Raw genomic sequence first — 18316 nt, forward strand, 5'->3', positions numbered from 1 at the left:
GCATGAGTTTTATACAAACAATTACTTAGAAAAATTCAATGTACTTGAAAATATTTAAATATAACTTATATAATTAGGTGATGAACTCTTGTAACATTAGCATTGATTATAAAGAGTTGATTTAACAATTTAACAAAATTTATTTTGCTTTTATTATCTTGTTTTTTAATAATCGGTTAATATCCGTTGTGTTGTATGAGTTTTCACTAGTTTCTGCATTCAATTTTGTGGTATATTATGCAGATGTCCTTTTTTTCTGGCACCACTNCTTTTATTATCTTGTTTTTTAATAATCGGTTAATATCCGTTGTATTGTATGAGTTTTCACAAGTTTCTGCATTCAATTTTGTGATATATTATGCAGATGTCCTTTTTTTCTGTCACCACCGGATGTAAAAAATCTCCACTCGCAGCAACTTTTGCGTTTTATTCTCTTGATATTAGCACAATTTTTTTTATTTTTTTTTTGACATACTTTTCTTATAAAATGTAAAAATTTACTGAATATGCTTTTTTTTGGTGGCATTGTAATATTTTATAGAAATAAAACCACTATTAATTCAACTTTAAATTGTACTAAAGCAAAATAATTAAATAATGAATGTTTAGATTGAAAATTCCATAGTAAATAAGCTATTATTGCATCATAATAATTAAAAATAGTATTGTCTATTTTTTATAAGCCAATTACTATTTCCTTTGATTTATGTTATGAAATCAATTAAAACATGAAATTAATGTCAAAAAACACAAATTATGTCAGTTGTCGAAAATAACTCAAATATTCTTATCTTTAATAATAATATAATTGGTACTATCTTAAAGTAATTCAGTAAACCAAAATTGATATATTGATACGACAAAATGTAATAATACAATCAATTTTGTTAAATTTGTAATTAATCATTAATTAACTGTCCATAAAATAATAAATCTAATATAATTATCGTACTTGGCATAAAAAATTAAACTTCTAGAATCTTTTTTTAAACGAATATGCGTTTTCCAAAAAATAAAATGAAAATAAATAATTAAAAATCAACAAAATCAGTTATAACGTATTTTAAGACTTTTACATGTTTTTTACTGTATGTAGTGTTTTTGTGGGCTATTTATTGAGAAAACAACATTGAAGTTATTATTTTTGAATTTCTTGTAAAATTTCCTTTACTTGAGTTTTACTTTTATTATTCTAAGTTAAGAGAAAAAAAAGTTATGAGACATAGATCAGTTATTTCTATTAAATTTGACTCTTCGACTCAACCTAATAGGCCCGGGGGCACGGGTTAACCTTAACGGATCCGTCCCAAATTTTGCACAGCTCATTTTTTTGACCATTAAAAAAAAATTAAGGGGTAGCGTAAAAAAAAAAAAGACATTCGATTTTTGAGGGCCACCCTAATGTATATATTTCATATAGTAAGATCAAGAATGTTTTTATACCATTAATAATATAAAAAGTTTTATTTATATTATTATAATTGAACATTAAAATTAGTTTATTACACCATTTAAAGTTTTTTTAATCATTGTTAACAATAAAACAAAAGAAAATTACTAATAGATAAATGTACTTGTATAACAATGATTAAATTTTTTTTTTTTAGTAATATCCAGCTACAATTATTAGTAGAATAGAGTTAGTATATTTATTAATGAAAAATGTATCATTTTATGGTTTATAATTTGTTGAACTGATTAATTGATTTATTTGACCTCTTGCTTTATTTGATTAATTTCTCTTTGTACTCAATTTTGACTCTTAGGCAAAGGGTTTGACAGGTGATGTGACGTTGAACGGCACTGAACTTTCATTAAAATTGCATTTTAGCGACTTCAATAGCACACGAACGTCAAAAAATCAATATTTTGGATGATTAGAAATAAAAAAACAAATAATTGGTTTTTGCGAGCTCAAATCAAATTCACGTAATTGCATAAAAGTGCAGATATTGCTTAAAAAGTTGTGTTGTCTGAATGCCTACTCGAATAAATGGAGAACGTTATGAACATTTTTATTTTGACTATTAGAGAATAACAGCAAATGAAATATAAAATACCGCGCAAAGAACATCACATGTGTATAACATGTATACACCATTATGTTGGAAGTCGTCTATCCTTTTACACGCACTGGTCTATGGTTTATATGTCACGCTTTTTGTCCTTGTTTTCGACGACCTCAATGACCTCTCATGTAAAAGTGTGTCGCAGGCTATCGATTACGACAAGTTTACTGATAAATTATTTAAAGGTGGTAAAACGAACTCATAAATGTATATAATATTTTTGCATATACACAATTGGTTTCTCTCATTTCAGTATGGTGAAGCGAGACGACAAAAAAAGGGTGACAATGATATTGATGAGATATAGTGTTTTCTACCCCTTCTGGAGTACAACTTCTAATACTTTGGTGACAGTAAATTTTACCTTAAAGTTCTCCGACAAAACAATTTCCTTCGATATAACTCTGGATATCTTTTATTTACCTCATTTCTAGTTTCTCAGTCTTTCATATCGGCGCCTAAGCGATATATTTCTATTCTTTTTCTCAATAAATCTACATTTACATAAAACACGGGAACTAAAATAATTAACATGGTCAAATGTAATATTTACAAAAAAATAAATAAAACACCCCTCATTAATCATATTTAGAAATAAATGTTCGACCTTCTCTGTTCATTTTTGGATACATCATTATCAATGATAATGATTGACGAGTATAAAACTTTTCAAAACATTTGAAACATTGTTCTTATTACACTATAATAGTTCTTCTATCGAACACTTCAAAACTATGTATACACATTTACTCCCCAACGTATTACATATAAATCTTTTCCTAAATAAATTCTTGGAAAGTTTTTGACTTATCCCGTGGAATGGATTTTATTTATATACGTATCATATTTTCTTATGCATGTTTATATCACGTATTTACTTAATTCGTCTAATTTATATATTGTTTCTTTTTATGTAGTTAGCCAAAACATAGAGGTTTTAATTTAATTTATCCTAAATCAACATTTTTCGATAAATATTTTCATTGAAGAATTTAACTCGCATATTTTGAGGTTTAGACAAAATAATTATATTAATCAACTAATAATTTTGATAGATATCTATAGATTACATAAGATTAAAAAAGATTAAGGTAAAAATATTATTTGATAATACGATGAAAGTTTAGAAAATTAAATTGGATCAATATTCAAATAATTAACAAATTTAAAAAATATATACAAAACAAGTCAAAAATTTCTGATTTCCTGAAAATTTCCTATATTAAATGTTCTGAACTTTACACAATTAAGTAGGATAATTTGAAAGAAATCTGTGCAGTAAGCTGTTACTTGAGTTAATTAAAGCATATTTCCAGACTATAAAAAGCAATAAAATTTCACCTCGAAGGAAAATATTGAGAAACACCCTGAAAAATTGGAAATATACAATAAAACTCTGGCATCAATTAACGTAGAATGTTCATAAATAATACAGAATTAATGTACAAATTCAAAATTCAAAATGAAGTAATATAATCATATAGTAAATTAGTGATTATATTTTTATAATTATTATTAAAAAGGTTTATTTAATAACAAGAGTTTCTGGGTTGTTAAAATCATATAGCCGTGAACTGATTGCTAATAGTATATTTTTTCAAATATGATTAGCATATATTAAATAAATATTCTTTTTGGTTGTATAAGTAATTGTTCAAAACATAACATTTGGTAAAAAAAACGAAAATAACATAGAGGCTAGATATTTTTGCTTGAATGATAAACGTATTTGTGAAAAATTAAAAATCAATTATTATAATGAAGGTTGAATAATTGTAAAAAAAATGTAATATCTCCGAATTTTTCTAAAAGAGATATTACAGCATTTTTATATTCACTCATAATATTATTTATAATTTAATTTTTTTTACGTCAAACTATATTGTATACAATCTGATTTGATTTCAGTTCTCGATAATGGTTATTATTCATTTTTAAAGCAAAAATCAATTTTTATTTCACAATTTAAATTGAATATTAACTTATATTTTAAATGAGTTTTTAATTAAATATTTAATTTGTCTTCTCACATAAATCGCCAACCATTGAAATTGTTTTAAGAGAATTATATTTATTCATAAAATAATTTTTAATGACTTATTATTTTTTATTTTTGTGTTAGCCATAAAAATTATACAAATATCTAAATACATTTTTATTATGTAGTAGGTTACTTTTATTGTTGATTTTCTTTTTGAATTTGATAATTGAGAAATCTTCTAATATTTCATCATTAATGACATATTAACTATAAATTGTACATTTTCTTAGTGATATTTTCTATAAATATTTTTTGATTGGTTTCCTTAATACTGACTGATATAGTAGTATAGCTACCAAGTATAGCTTGGAAATCAGTTTAGTTATAGAACATACAGTTATTTCACATTTAATCATTTTTTCTTTCAAATTACATTGAACTATTGTAGTTATTTCATCTGGCTATTTATTTTACTTAAAAAAGTAAATAAATATTTAGAAATCAGTAATTTGTTTAAGAAATCGGTCTGTATATCTCCAAAATGTAATAGAAGATGAAATAATCATCAAAAGTATTTACATTTAAATTTTGACATTAGTTTTTGTCTTTGTCGTTGAATGATTTTATATTCGTAGGTACTTTTTTTTAATATTTATAAACTTAAATCATTGATTATATATCACAGTAGAAGTAAAAAGTTGACCAATGTCAAATTACTTTAAAAACATACAAAAATTTTAATACAATTTTGATTTCTTGTTGTCATCATATAATGTATAATAATCTGATTCCATTTAATTTATAAATGTGTTTTTTTAAATGCACAATTAATGTTACTTTCAAATATTTGAGAACATTCTTGATGAATTATAATTTTGGTAGTTCAAAAGAAGTTGTTATCAAAATTAAAATTCAGCATAAAAAGTTTTGAATCAAAAATCTTATCAAACCGAGTTATATTTTTTGGCCGTTTACTTTGCAGAAGTAAACTGAAAACTTTATCATGCAAAATACTAGCACCTATAGAATATTTCCAATGTAAAATTGAATTTAAAATATGCCTATATTTGCATGCAGTAATAGCATAACGCATATCATAAAAAAAAAAGCGGATAAGTAATTTACCAACGGTTTCCAAATATTTTCAATAAATACTTTATTCTAAAACCTTTTATAAAATTTGATTGAAATTTCTTCTTATTATTTCTTTAATTATGTTAATTAGGATACTTAATGGAACTTACACAATACACTTTTGTCTTGTGCTTTTTAGCCATTAAAAGAATAACAAGATTTTTCAAGATTATATTTCAGTGGCTACAACAACAGCAGTACGACTAATAACATTTAATGACTATGAATATACTAAAATACACCAATACGTTTGCTATTAGCACGTTTTACTGAATTTGTCATTGTTCCAATTCGACACATCGACAAACTTAGTTCTACTTATGATTTCTTTTCATAAAACTATGTAACTGTGCTTCCACTAATGGGAATGGTAAAAATGAATTACTAGAGTATGTTTTGATGGTCAATTAACGACTAGGTTACACTTGGGGGTTGAAATACCTACCCCTAACTGCCGCATGACAGTGACCGCGGCCGTACTTTAATGCCGAGGACTTTTTTTTACACCGTCAGTTCGGGTTTAAGCGTCGGCACGCCGTGACGGTATTCGCTGCCCAAAGATCGCACGTTTACACAAAAACGTCATCGGTATTTTTTTGAAACGTACGAATTTAAAGGAAAAATAATAATATTATTCAGTGTAAAGTAGCGTACTGTATGAAAGTTCGAAAACGAATATCATACTCATGTTTTTTTGGATTACTTTCTCACATTACATACCAAAGAGCTGTTTTATTTTGTCAAAGTCAAATCAATTAAGTATTCGTATCGAAAATACAATAAAAAAACAGGGTCTTCATGTATAGGTAAGTCCTAAAAGAGTAATTTTTAAAAATAAATCTTAAATCAATATATAGTTTAAATAATGTATAGGTTTTATGTAGGTCAATACTTAAAAAAAGAAAACAAATTTGTTTTCCAATGAATACGTTTAGTTTTCTTTTACACCGTCAATTAATCACTTGCTTTTTAGATGTTACAATGATTTTCTTACAAATGATAAAATCTCTTGGCATGTTTTTGTTACTCAACTTAATGATTAGTGATTTTTTTTTAAAAAGGTTTTAGACTTTTTTTTTTTAAATATCAATTAAGAATTTAATATAATAATTTATAATATAATTTTGTATTTGAGTTTTATAATATATTTTGTTTTGAACAATGTATATTTATTTTATTTTTATATAAAATTTAAAATAATTATTTTTTAATTTGAATAGTTAATATTAAACACTTTAATATCTTAACGTTAAATTAATCAAAATGATTAGTATATGTAAAACCATAGTCATAATATGTATCTACAAAAACTGTTAAAAATAAATATTCACAATCATTAATGCATATTATTTCACATCTTACCTTTACAAACTTACGTACTTGAACACTAACTTGACTAATTTTTAATAAAATTGTATAAGAGAAACTGGGAAAAAGTGTTGTGTTAAGTGTAGTAGCAAATATAAGTACGAATTATTGTAGCCAAACGTCTTTTAATAAGTAACAATATTTTTAAATTATCTCAAATTTTAAATTCTGTCTTGAAGTCTACGTATTTAGTAATGAACTGTAATAAGTTGAAGATACTTAAAAAAAATAAATAAACATATCATGGTAAAATTAATACCTTCTCATCTTCGCATCGAAGCTAAAAATTGAAATTTATTCATTTTGCCAGAGTACGCCGGTAAAGTAAAAATTATAATTTATTTCAACAAAATTTATCTTATTCGAAATTATTATTATTATTATCTCACGCTACTGCTAATTAAATGGTAGCCCGACATAATTATCATACTGTATTTTCAGTCTACGTTTACAAAATTCATTTGTGATATTTAGATTTTTAAATATTATCATTATTCACTTTTTTTGAGGTACCACATTGCTGGACTTCCCCTATTTACTTACATGGTAAGTTTGTCAGTAATGTGATACCACATTTTTTCCTTTTTGAATTTCAAAGGATAATTTTTTAGCGCGATGACTTATATTATCATAAAAAATAACTTTCAAATAGTTTATAAAGGCAAAATTCAATCATATGCAAATCAAGGATGAACACGCTCAACTCTGAATTATGCTGAGTATAATCTCAAGGGAACGTTTTTTGATAAAAAAAGTAAACTTGTAAAATAATGATAGCTTATCCTAATTTTTGGTCAAACTATTTTTAATATTGATTTGCATTGTTGAATTGATTATTATTATAATTTTTTTTTATTTAAGTGAAATTTTGAAGTCGTACATTATTTAAATATACTTTTTATGATATATATTATATCATAATAAATATTTAAATATGATATATTGTTTCTTTATTAAATTGTTGGAGCACACTGGGAAATACCTAATGAGAAGGACTTGCTTTATTTAATAATTAATCGATAACTATAAAAATATTTTTAAATATTTATATTAAAATATTAGTATTCTATAAAATGTGAATGAATGATCTTTCATAATTTCCGTTTTTGCCTAGTGTGTATCATTCGCAACACTTGCCATATCAGTTGTGTCAATTTTATTAATTAAAGATGAATTCATTATGTGACCATAAAATATAAATAATTTTATTGTGTTATATATTTCAGTTTAAGTTTATGTTTATAAACTACAAAAATTACATAATTATATAGGCTCCGGGGAAAATTAAATAAATACTTTAAGTAAGAAAGTTTATATATTTAAAAGTAAAATTATTGATTTACCACTACGTGGGGCAGTAAAACACCATAATTTTGAGACCATCATTATTTTTGGGACTACTTCGGTCCTTTCAATATGTATACTTTACAATATAATTATTATTAATAATATCTTGTTTATTAGATTATAGTAATTATAGGTTGAAATGTTATCCGTAGACATAGAAGGTATAGAAACTAATACCTAAACGTAATTTATTCATCATGGACACATTATTTTAGAATTCTGGTTTACCCAATACGTAATTGAAATATAGAGCACCTCTCTGTGTCTTATTACTTACAATGAAACTTATATATCATCATTAGTATTGGATATTTATATTATTTATTTTAACAATTAAAAAATTTAATTGAACTTTAAAATATCAAAATTTTGATAGAAATCATCGATTACTATACGAAAATGTTTATTGTTGTAGTTATAAAGGTAATAATTAAAAAAGAAAAACATAAATGTAAAAATAAATTATTGAACAAATGTCATTAATTTAAATTTTCAAACTTCCTTGTCATTGCAAACAAAATATGATTTATAAAAATATTCAGTTACTGTCACTCAGTACTTAACTTTGATTGTTTATTGTTTTATATTTAATCAATCATTGTGTCACAAAATGACGAGTACAATATAGAAATTTAATGTAAAAATACTTAGTTTCATTATTAGAAGCATAAAATAGTTTAACAAAAAAATCAACTAACTAAAAATACGAAAATTGTTCTATAAATTTTTAACTGATAAAAATAATATATAGTTCAATAATTATTTCAAACATATATGCGTGTGCCATTTTTGAAAAATTAATAATGATATGAAGTCTGTTTAAGAGTCGTATTGAGCGTTTGAATTAAATCATGCACTACAGTTTAAGTTAAAATATATTAAAGGTTATTATCGATCTCAACGCATCACTGATCTGAATAGATTGGTATATACTTCACATATTAATATTATTGGGTAATGTGCAGACAAAGTTACACTCCAAGAACGTGAAAAAAAGTAACTTTATCAATATAGAAAAAGGCTTCCATGATGTATAAATAGAATTTATAACTGAAACGTCAAATATTGCGAAAAAACAATATTTCAATAGACACATTATATATTTTATTAAGCTTTTTGTTTTCTAAAAAATATATCTTAAAATTATTTGAGTATATTAAAATAAAGTGATTGTTTTACAGCGGGATAGAAAAACAAAAAAAACTTTTATTTTACGTAATACGTATTTTTTGACTTTCCTGCATTATCTGAAATAGAAAAAATGTTACTAGCCATTATTGGAATTGAAAGTTTTGCCTTGCGTGTAAAGAGTTATTGATTAAATATTTTTTGGCATACATCGAAAATCTATACAAATCGTTAATCTATTTTTACTGTCGTTAAAAATAAGTATCAACCGATTTGTTTCATAGTAATAATCACAAAAATTTAGTTTAAATTATGATAATTTAATCATCTCATGAAACAAATTAATAAAAAAATTAATTTATAGTTATAATTAAAAAAAAAGTGCACATAACTGTTTATACCTTGAATTTTTACCTAACATAAGCTAAAATCCTACTATTGATTGTTGATAAAGCATATAAAAATGTAATAAAACTCAAGAAATAGAAATACTCGGATTGAAAAAATACTTTGAAGGGGTGAAGCACTTCTAATACATTTTTCATGGATATATTTGTGGTGGAACGATATTTTTTACGACTAAGAAGTGCTCCCCAACTTAAATTGTTCTGAATTGAGCACTCAGTTTTTTCTTTCATTATAACGCAAGCTTTCAGTTATTGATAAATTTTAAAAGTTTATTAACACTATATGTTGATGATATAGTATAGTTATCTTATTATATAATAGAACAAGGAAAAAACTCTTTAATAATAAATATACTTAGCAAACATACATATCAATCACAAGCTGTCAAATTTTACTTTTAATCAAATTTACACAATTTTAAAAATAATTGTAGCATTTTAAATTTAATATAAAAACAAATTTCCTATAATTTTAGGTAATTGATATACTAATACAAAAAAAAATAAATATTGTGATTGCGTTTGTTTCACATATTTACAAACTAATCTGTGAGTATATTTGATTAATTGGTAGATTTTTTACTAAGAAAAACGTTGTCGAAAATTTGAAAAGCCAACGCCCATTTAATTAAAGTTAAGCCATTATTTTAGTCAATAAAATAATGTCATAAAAAATTATGTTAAATGCTTAAATGTGTTGCTAATCGTTTTTTTTTTTGTAAAACATGCAAAGATAAAGAAAAATTTATTTCTTTAAAAATAAAAAACACTTATGTAATGTAATAGATTATATACAGTGTGGTTTTTTAAGAACGTACCCACATTTTTTCGTTTAATTATGATTTTTCATAAAAATGTACAAATTAAAATTTGTTGTATTTTTATAAACCATAGTAAATGACAAATTTAATGTAAGAAAAAATAGATTTCAAAGAATAATTATTTTGGGGATAATTTTCAAAAGTTAAATGAGAAACAAGTTTTGAAACATTACTTTTTGAGTTAATATAATTTTTAGATATAGACGAAAAGGGTTCACAACGTTAAAGATTCTTATCTGTTGTCATGATTAAATAGAAATTCGCTAATGCTAATCTACACTTTACTTTTTTAAATCTTTAAATGCTAATATCTCGTTATAAATATTATAAAAGATAATTGAATTTTCGTTGACCAATACTATTTCTTAAGTATTAATAATATTAGGAACTATTTTTTTTACTTACTTAAGTAATATTTATTTCTCGAATATTAAATGGTTAAATATTTTTTGTGTTCATCCCTTGTTTCTTATAAGGGTAACATTTTTTTTTAATAGCAAATCACATAATCAACTAATTCATATAATAGAAAATGACTCAGCTAAGGAAGTAATTGGTCGATAAAAATTTTTAAACTAGCAATTTAGTAGTTATGAATGTTTATATTCCTGGTTGGGTCAGTAGCGTAGCAAAAGAGAACTTATTAATTGAAATAACATAACCCATATCTCATATCTAGTCTACAATTAAAAATGTTAATAACATCCTAATAAAATAAAAATTTTTTAGGACAAATTTAGTAGTCAATGATAAATTAATTACTTTGTATATTAAATTTATATCACATATATAATTTTCATTAATAATATGCCATATTACATTTTTACTTAAAGCTAAATTTACACTTTAATCTAAAAATTTATTTAATAAACTCTATTTAAAAAAAATTGATTTCAATTTATTAATTTCCAGTGATTCTGGACAAATTAAAGCACACTTCTTATTTGAAATTTATAAAACTTGTTTTTTTTTCAAATAATGTGATATTAAAATAATTACATGTATGGTTGTGTTAAGTTTAGAGAAAATGAACCCACTGAAAAATAATATCAAAGCCTTTCATGAGTCATTGTAGATATTTGTAATACTCACGAGAGAAATTAGAAATACTACAAAAGTGAACAATTATCATTTAACTCTTTCATTATTTTTCTCTCTCAAAAAATATCAACCATCTGAAATAAAGTGTTTGAACATTGGTCAACTAACGCCAAGTAAATATTCAAGCTATATATATTTTATATGAATTTTTCTTAATTTTAAAAATATATGTAAAAGTAATATATAAGTGCTTTTAAGGTAAATACGGTTGTTTTATGGATAAAATGAAGCATCCAGATATTATAAAAACAACCTTCTTGAATAATCCTTCTGTAGCATTTAAATATGTATGTAGGTTGGCGTATTGTGATCACTACTGATATTGAAAGTTCAAAAATATTATTACTAAAAATTGTATGTGTACTCATATGATGTTTACATAAAGACTGCGGGTATAATCATACGGGTGTAATCAGCCCTTATAAACTCCAAAGTTGCTTCTAGCCACATTCTTAAACTTAAATTTACATTTTTATCATGGCAGATTTGATCGAACATCATGATGATTGCATTCAAAAAACTAATATATTTACAAAACTCTGAAATTTTAAATTTTTTTAATTTTTGACTAAAAAGCTTTTACTTTAATTTAGCAACTAATTCTGCGAAAATTTAATATACTTCTATACATCAAACTAGATAATCGCACAAATGTTTTCTCTTTAATTTAATAGTATTATACTAAAATATATTTTTAAATATTTATCTAAAAAAAAAATCTCTAATTGCCAAGATACCCTTTTTTTTTTTAACATGGAAACGAATATTTTATACAATTTCAATTAGTTTACATAACAATAAATAAATATTTAGAAAATAAAATTATACCATAATTATTTTTATGTTTTATTTTATAAAGATTTAGGGAAAAACTATAGCCTCTCCTCAAGAAAAATGCTACAACCCTACACATATATTTTTACAAACCTACTAATAATTTCATTAATTTAACTTAATAAGTCAAGATAATGAGATATCACAAACTTTTAAAACTTAAAATTATAAATTAACTTTACCGTGAACTCTTAATTTTTTTTCAATTAATTTAATTTTAACGAGTTAAAATCTTTCATTTGCCCAGTATTGGTTATCGGTAATGTGTTAGATAAGATGTGTTCATTTAATTTTGAGAATTTAAAAAAAACTTGGAAAATTTCATTTTTATTGATAAAATAAAATTTTTAGCTATAAAATTTTGAACTATTATGATTTTATTATTATTTCTCGTACCAAACTAACATAATTAAATACGACAATTCATCTCCCTTTTTTAATTTAAAATTAAAAATATTATTGAAATTTTACAAATTTATTGATAAAAATATTTTATTACGAGATCATAATTTGATGGTACTTTGCATAAGTGAATAAGAAAAAAAAATTAAAAAGGTTCAACAAAAATGTTATGACTATAACAGTATTTTTTAGTAAAAACTATAAAATCTTACTGCCATTGTAAATAAAAATCGTAGTTCCGGTCAGTGTATATGTGTATAAAATGCATAAATTTGTTCATCTTCTTTTAAAGTGATTTTTGATGCCGATAATACCATAATAAGTATGGCCTCATAATAAAATAATTAAAACGAGTATACTTAAGATTTAATTAAATTTTAACAAGATTGTTATTAAACATCATTTCGATATTAAATTCAATTATTGTTTTATATAATACTATTTTTTAGCTATCCTCATTTGTTATAAATTGTAAAAAATGGATTTATCTAAACAATAATTTTAAATTACTACATATAGTGATTTAAAATGTTAAAAAAAACATTTCATTGTGAAACATTATTTTTTTTTTTTTGCTTCAAATAGCTACTTCAAATTCTGTTAGTATAAAGGTTAAAATAATATTTGTTTTATTAAATGGACTATTGAAAGATCATATAAATAAAGATTACATAAATGTTAAGTACATATCTACTGAGTTAGCAAATAATGGCTGCATTATAATCTCTGTTGATGTTTTAACAAATAAGTTTCTTATTGTAATTAGTTTAATTTTTTTTTTTTTGTAACGTTCAAGAAAAATATTGCACATTACGTGATTAACTGTAATAAGAATGTCTAGTTAAAGTTTTTTAGAGTTAAGAAAATTACTATAGGGATGTCTTTAAAATCAACCTGGAGTCACCTGGAGATGCAGTAGAATTCTAAAAAATAACCTAAAAGCCTCCCAAATTATTCATATTGTTAATAAAATTCTATTTTAATTTTAGCTAAGGAATTATTTTCAGACAAAAGGATATAAAATAATTTTGCTCCTTAAGTGCATTTGCAGTTGAATTCCAAGTAATATGTGTATGTAATAATACTACAATATTAAAAGTCTTTAAATATATGTGACAGGTGATACAAGTTTACATTTTAAAGCGCTAATATTTAATTTATACTTGAAATATTTCGTGATAAGTTTCAGTAAAATATTTAAATTTATTTTATATCATGTAATTTTTAAATAACTATTGTTATATTTATTTTTATATATATTATACATCCGTATTAGTAATAAAATAAAAATTACATAAAAAATGTGTACAAAATTACAAAATAATTAATAGCATTAAAAAAATGAACAAATATGGTTTAATTAAAAAAAAATATCTTGTCTTTAAGAAAATATGTGACTATATTGTCTTATTTATCTACAAGGTATGCCATTAATGTTAGTTCTGGATGCTCTCACCTTATTACTTTTTGACGGAGCTTCTCACATTTGATTTATTAACCAGTGTTTCTTGTGATACAATCCATCAACATTATTTTACAAAATATAGGTAAACGTGGTCGAATGTAAAAAATGAAAATTTATGAAATGTGTAATTTACTTTATAGAAAATTTTATTAATAAAAATTATTATTTGATATTTGTCATCAAAAATACTAGTAAAAAATATGAGTTATACATTTTCGGAGTTATTTAAATGAGATATTCGTTATTTTTTTATTAAGAAATAGTATATTAATAGAATTTAAACGTGGTGTGAAGTAGCTAATGATGTTGTTGATCTGATGTGTCCGCTATGCTGTTTGTTGTTAATTCCCGGATGGGTGACCGTTCGGTAACTTTAACAGTGACTCATACCTAACTCGCTTACTCGTTTAATGAATTTGCTCATTTTACAATTAAAAAAGAAAATACTTGATTGATTTTATAGTTTGATTTGATAGTTACTATTAGTATTAGTATAAAGTAATGAAATTCATTCAGTGAAATCTTGCGAAAAGTAATACGTTTTTTTTTTATTATTTTTAAAGGATTAGGAATTTCTTTTTGTCTCTTGAAGAATTTATAAAATCAAACGTTTTCTCGCTGTACTGTTCATTTATAAAATATTAAAACAATTAAAAAGTAATTGAAATACAGCTCATACACAATAGAATTTTCTAGATATTAGGATAATTCCAAAATTAATAAAATGAAAGTCTGTGAAATATTTTGTGTTAATATATATTGAAATATTTAAATATCAATTAGAAGAATATTAGTCACTTAAAAATCTATAGTTAAAATGCTTAATATGTACTGAAAAAAAAATTATTCAAATGCAAGAATTTAGGGGTGCTTATAGAATAATAGTATTAAGGTTATAAAAAGAAACATTTTTTATGGGATATTATAAGTTAATACACATACACCAGAAGGAAAGTATTGTTATACAATATTTCGATTCACATCAATATTAAATTTTAACTTTTAAATCCGTGCTGTCAAAATCAGCTGATAATGTGCAGCTGTATCGAATGTAATCAGCGGTTAATTGCCATAAAGACTGTGAACGAAATTTTTTTATTTTCAGAAATAACATAGAAATAATAGTTGCAAGTACAACTCGTCTCGAGTCTATCTAATAGATTGGACGTGATGATTAGACGTGTACTTCTGTCGCCACACAATAATGGCGTTGGTGGACTTATCAAATATTTTATTTATTTAGATAGATTTATCTAGATGAATTCTAATTCTTTAAGTATCTACTTCAGACACAAATTCAGTACTTTTTATCTAGTTAGCGTATCTAGATAAATTTATCAAGATACCGTTCAACATTTTTTATTGTTCGCTTAAATTAGTATGAAAAGAATGTCTGTAACGTATAAATGAATACTTTAACATTATGTTCTTTACAAGCATTTTGAATATAGGCGGTACGTCCAAACTGAATAAGCAAAGCATTTACAAAGACGCAATAGACAACGCGTTTCAGTTGGGTGAATAGAAAACCAAATTCATAAAATACTAGTAAAGCGTAGTACTGAAATTATTTATTTATTTAGATATTATCTAGACACACCAATATAAAATTTAACTATATTGTTGCTAGCTTCGTGCGAACCTTGTACTTAAAATAATTATTTAAGTTATTATTTATGTGCAAAAGACATTATTTAATTTATAAACGTTGTACTTGAATATTAATTTCATTTAGAATCGAATAAATTATTTCGATTTCAAGCTCTGCCTATTGCTTTACAAATGATGTATTAAAAAAAAAAAATGACGTACAACAATTATTGATTTATTAAGATCATTAAAAATAATGATATTTTAATTTGTTTTAATATAAATAAAATAATGAATATTTTCCGTCAAAATCATTTCCCTCAAAAATTATTTTCCAAGAAAAATTTATTGATTAATTATACGAAATAAATTAGAATTTTACTACTTAATTGAAATTATTTTCGATAAGAAATTTGATTCGAAGTAATCATTGGAGTATAAATAATAATCATTTATGGGTATTTTGATGTTATAAATATGACAGCAGAAATTGTGTCAAATATAGTTTATTTTAATGAGTTCTCATATATGAGATCAAATTACTAATTACTAAGCAATAGTTTCTTTTAACATGATTCGAATAAAACTTTTTTTTTAGTTTTCATCAAATATATTCTCAAGAGTATAAAAATATAATTTAATTTTTATAAATTTGAGTGAATTTTGTTAAAAAAATATAAAAAGTTTTGTAATTATCTTGCTGCCATGTGTTATATTTGTAATCCAAAATCGATACTCTCAATGAATTTTTTGATTATATGAAAAATAAATACATTGTAAGTATTTTCTGTTTTAGAGTTCAATATTTTCATTTATATAAATTATTTGTTCAGTGAACTTTTAAAAACAATCTCATTATAGCCCCAGGATAGAAACTACTTTCTAGTGCAAGTTTGTAGGTTCACATCACATTTTATGTTCATCAAAATTTTAAAAACAAATTACATAAATTATTTATATATAGTCGATGAAATCCTGCAAGTTAAATGTTTAATGTGCCCGAGAAAATTAAAATTTCAAAAAAGTTTATTAATTTAATGTAATTTAAAGAGTAAATTTTATTTTATATAATTAGAAAAAAAAGTATAAAAATGAATTTCGTCTAATAAAGTTGCGTTTTAGCAAATAAAATATAAACGAATAGAAATATTGAATAATACATTGGCGTTATGTTATTCATTATTCAGTAAACTAGCTCAAAAAGTCGGTTATAATTTATAACTTATAAATGCAGCAATAGATAGTGAACAAGTATATTTATTAATTCAAGTCGCTTAAAAACTATGTAATAGTTTCGGTGACATGGTATTTGAGACTTAAAGTTTTATTACTTATATAACTACCTTTACGTCATGCAATTTTAATGATATCGATACTAATAAAATGAAAGACCGTCTCTGCATGTGTGTGATTCCTTTCGAAAATTTTCGGACAAAAGAATCAAACAATTTTCGTATACAAAAGGTTAAAAAAGAAAAATGAATCATAAGTGTTAGTTTTACGGTATCACATATAAGGCCCGAGGGATTATATTTAATGCGTTACGGTCATGTTGTGTTTGTATAAAATGCGAGCTTGGTTTCTATTTATTTTTTCACATCGAAGTTCAACATAGTAAACTGTAAACCATTGTGAATTTTCACAGGTTTTGTAATTTTAGTTGTTGTTAGAAAGTGTACATTTATTTTATCACTTCACTTAAACGAGATAACGAAACACTATTTTTGTTATAGTGTAATGATTCCCTTGCACTAATCAATTTAAATTGATAGCGTGTTTTTAAACATTATTTTGCTACGGAAAGATAATTTCTTGCTTCATTTAAGCATTCATTACTTTAAGTCTGCCAACAGACTTATTGGAGTTATTCGTGTACTTTGTACATATAACTTTTAATAATCAACCATGGTCAAAAAAAGCAATTTCTATGATTCATTTTTTCTTAACATACATTATTTATGTATTTAATGTAAATCATACACTGTACTCATACCAACAAAATGCTACGTATATTATGGGTAGCTAAAATTGTACTAAAAATAGAAAAATTAAAAAATACATCAATTACATACTTTTATGAAATCATTTGATGTAAACGAAAAATTCACATAAAACTTTTTCTCGTGAAATCAATATCATGTCTATTTTTATAATTGATATGGAAAAGAAATATCTCGAAATTTAATTGAATAAAATTTTGGCTTTTAACGGAACGATAACTCTTATACCTCAGTTATCAAATATATCAAAAAATAATTTGTATTTATTTATTATTTATAAAAAATGCAACATATTATTTTCATCAATCGAATTTCTATTATAACAATATGAAAACATCACGTTCACAATATATTTTACCGTTATATCCTAAGAAATAGGTAAGTATCAATTATACTTATCCTTTGTTATGTATAGGATTTCCTGCCAAAGTTATTTTTGAAAGGATGTAATTTGATAAAAATAACGTGATAGATTTATCAGATTGGATATTTTTAACTATTGTAAGTATTCCGATAAAATACTAAAAATGATAATAGCTAATATTTTTCTTCATTTTTCCGGTGTAGCCGTAAAATATTTTTTATGTCTCTTGTTTTAGCATTCAATGACATCCTCTATTGAGATTTTTCTGATTGTAAGCTAATATTGTAAAAACTCAGCACCTGTTA

At 23.8% G+C, this 18316-nt stretch overlaps 1 protein-coding gene across 4 annotated transcripts in view; it reads left to right on the plus strand.

Annotated features, from left to right (window-relative positions):
- The first annotated feature begins 5689 nt into the window (after positions 1-5689).
- The window catches only part of LOC126894273 (small conductance calcium-activated potassium channel protein), a 208643-nt gene continuing 196016 nt past the window's right edge, over positions 5690-18316 (plus strand). For 2 of the 4 annotated variants that reach the window (XM_050665163.1, XM_050665160.1), the window contains exon 1: positions 5690-5990. The gene's annotated coding sequence lies outside the window, so the exon portion shown is untranslated. The remainder of the gene's footprint in view (positions 5991-18316) is intronic. The other 2 variants (XM_050665162.1, XM_050665159.1) reach the window with 1 other exon arrangement.

This window comes from Daktulosphaira vitifoliae, unplaced genomic scaffold (genome assembly GCF_025091365.1).
Source record: "Daktulosphaira vitifoliae isolate Bord-2020 unplaced genomic scaffold, ASM2509136v1 Scaffold_1, whole genome shotgun sequence".
Lineage (NCBI taxonomy): Eukaryota > Metazoa > Arthropoda > Insecta > Hemiptera > Phylloxeridae > Daktulosphaira > Daktulosphaira vitifoliae.